The 3,385-nt window shown below is 52.9% G+C and overlaps 1 protein-coding gene across 1 annotated transcript in view; it reads right to left on the minus strand.

Annotated features, from left to right (window-relative positions):
• Nucleotides 1-3,385, minus strand: part of MYO18B (myosin XVIIIB) — a 241,854-nt gene that overhangs the window by 39,644 nt on the left and 198,825 nt on the right. The gene's annotated exons all lie outside the window — the stretch shown is intronic.

Genomic DNA, 3,385 nt, shown 5'->3' on the forward strand with positions numbered 1-3,385 from the left:
CCAACAACTGGGGATCGGTAGGGGGATCACGGTGTACCACTTTGACGCTCTTACACATTCCCGTTGGAAATAAGGGCTGTGGCAACATGGAATGCTTCTGCAGAATGAAGGCACGCAAACGGAATAGAACGGAGGAATATTGTGTCCCTAGCAGTCTGCAAATAACACGCACGCAGTTGGAAAAACACTTAGGAAGTTGGTAGTATTTACAGGATGAGGATGAAGGGAGTGGGTATTATAGATAAAATGTTTCTTTTAAGCTGTTCTAATATTATTTAAGGATTATTTGCCGACTTTAAGAAATTTTTTCACAATAACGTTTGTTTATTTTTGAGACATTAAGAGTGTGAGCAGGGGAGGGGCAGAGAGGGGGAGACAGCGAATCCGAAGCAGGCTCCAGGCTCCGAGCTGTCAGCACAGAGCCTGATGCGGGGCTCGAACTCGTGGACCCTCGGATCATGACCTGAGACGAAGTCAGACACCTAACCGACTGAGCCACCCAGGTGTCCCTTGTCGACTGTTGTTTTAAGGCACACATCTATACCAACTGCTGAGGGCGTGGAAGGGGGCAAAATATAAAGATTTAGGGTCAGACCTAAGCACAGTCCCCGGCTGCCCATTTAACTCACTAGCTGTGCAACCTCAAACAGTTTACAGCCCCTCTCTGAGCCTGGGATTGTTGCCTTTGTTTCTTAGATGAAGAAATGGACGCCAGTGAAGGCATCCAGGGCAGTAAGGCACAGAGCCTGGATTTAAAGACTGCTTTTGCCCCCGCTCCCAGGCCAATGATCTTTCTGGGGTTACCTGTGCACACCCCTGGCGAAAGTCAGGGAGGAGCAGGGGCTGCTCCCCAATTATGGGGACATGCACAGCTCTCCTTTGCAGAGTGGCTCAGCCATTTCTGCTTATTGTGAGTCTGTGCCTTTCATCCGATTCTGAGGTTTTCCAATTTTAACGAGAGAGAGAGAGAGAGACAAACAGAGAGAGAAAAGGCAAAAACTGAGAAGCCCAAGGGCTGAGCAGAGGAGAAGCGGTGTGGAGAGAGGCGGTCGGGGGGGTGACAAGGAGCTGGAAATGCATTGCAGTTGATCGAAGCCGCCAGCTGTGAAATCCCCATCTTGGTGCTGACAAGGTGAGAGACCGTCCGAGGCAGGGCACCCCCCTCCCCCACCGGGCAGGAGGCCAGTGGGCTGTCAGAGGAAATAACACACAGCGTGGGATGGCTGAGGAGGTACCTGCCTCTGGACGCCCACACGTCAGCTCCTAACGGCACCCAGAGAACTGGCTGGGCGCGAAGTCCCTGTGGCTTCCGAGCTCAGCCCCTTCCTGGGGGCGACAGAATCGACCACCTTCTCCCAGGCGACGGGGCACCTGTGTCTTTGTAAGACACGGAGAGGCTGCGCAAGGGCCACGGCTGGGCCGTTTTGGGCATGTGGTGAATGTTTATTTGGGAGATTGGGAAAGTGAGGCGGGAGCAGTGGAATGGCCATGCAGCCGGGAGAGGACAAAGCCGAGACGGGCGGCCAGGTCTTGGGTTTCTCAGTAACAGCTCTTTATGCCTCATGAGCCTCGGGGATGAGAAGGGAGCACAGAGGTCCCCTCCCAGCTGTGCCTGGGTCAGAGCTGTGCCCATGCAATGTCACACGGAACCCTCCCGGAGCCTCCTGGTGGGCAGAGGACGGGGCCACCAGGGACGGGCACTGTCATCTCAGGGGTGGGTGACTCTGGGCTGGGACTAAGCAGGTGGGCAGAGGAGAGGAGGCGCTGAGACGAAGCATATCTGTAATATCATGAAAGACAAAGTGGCCTCTGGACCCAGGGTGCTGGGGTTCAAATCCCAGCTCTGCCATTCACTGGCTTCTCTGATCTCCAGAGAGGAAAGGCTTGGCCAACGCTGGCACTGCTATCATTTAATTCTTAGAGGAGAACGAGGAGTGACCGGAGTGGGGGGGAGCATTGCTGAGGTTTGCCAAGGTCACGGGCGAGCAAGGACTCTGGCTCCAAGGGATTTTCAGTGCCCTGCAGAGGAAGGATGTGGGTGAAAAGCAAGGGCAGCGGAGGGGATGATGTAACCAGATAGAGCGAGGAGAGCTGTGAGCAAAACCATCTATAGGGATGCCTGGGGTGGCTCAGTCCACTAAGTGTCCGACTTTCTGCTCAGGTCGTGACCTCACAGTTTCATGGGTTCGGGCCCCGCGTCGGGCTCTGCACCAGCAGCGTGGATCCTGCTTGGGGTTCTCTCTCCCTCTCTCTCCCTGCCCCTCCCCTGCTTGCGCCGCCTCTGTCTCTCTCCAATAATAAAACAACAACAACAAAAGAAAACCCTCCGTAGATAAGGGTATCTGTGGACCAAGGACGGGGCCCGGGGGAGTCACATCAGACTCAGCGGGAACACCCCAAGGAGACGGTTTGGGGAAGTCTAGAGTATGTGCCATCAGTAATCAGCAAACCTTTCCTGCTTCAACTTGGAAGACAAATAGCGTCTGCTGATTGCAGAGACCAAGTCATTAGGACAATGGATGCGGTGCCCCAAACAGTGTCCCTGGGGCAGACAAAACAATGCCCCCGCCGGAGACCCCTCGGGAGACATACAGGGGACACGCAAGAAGGGGGCACTGGGGAGGCACCCTCTCTCGCGTCTGGGAGCCTGGGACCTTCTTCCATTCTCCACAACATCTGACTAACAGTGCTTGGGATTGGACTGGGACCACCACGTGCACATGGGGTTGTGTTTGGAGGCCAAGCATGAAGCCGGTCTTCTCTGTTTTTATCTCTCTTTGGAGGCTTGAAGCGTGAAGAAGTTGGGGGAGAAATTAGGATATGGAACTATTCAGATAGTTAGACGTATACGGCAGAAACCCACTGGCAAATATGCCCACGTTCATCTATGGCTGCAATCGAGCCATATACACACTGTAATAACACACAACATAGATATTATATACATGTATGATATATTCATTACATGTATGTATATGTATGTTTATATACCTTTCATTCATTCACTAAACAGTTATCGAGCACCTACTGTGTGCCAGCCCTGATCTACGCACAAGCGGTGCAGGCTAAGTCCTAACTTCTACGGAGTTCGACATTCTCGCAGGGACCTCATCTATCTGTATTGCTGGTGTTCAGAACATAGCAGGCGCTCAGTGTATGTTTGGGGATTGCATGAATGGTGTTATAGCATGACTCTAAGTGGTGAATGAAGCGGGGGGGCCTGGGAATTCATTATGCATACATACTACCACACACACAGAGATAAATACAGTACTGTGTGTATGTGCTGACCTCCCCAGCATCGCTTAAGAGAATCATTAACCCTTGTTAAACTTCCAGGCTACTCCCCCTGGAACATGCCACACAGAGCTGCCCGTGTGGGAGG

This window comes from Panthera leo, chromosome D3 (genome assembly GCF_018350215.1).
Source record: "Panthera leo isolate Ple1 chromosome D3, P.leo_Ple1_pat1.1, whole genome shotgun sequence".
NCBI classification, from domain to species: domain Eukaryota; kingdom Metazoa; phylum Chordata; class Mammalia; order Carnivora; family Felidae; genus Panthera; species Panthera leo.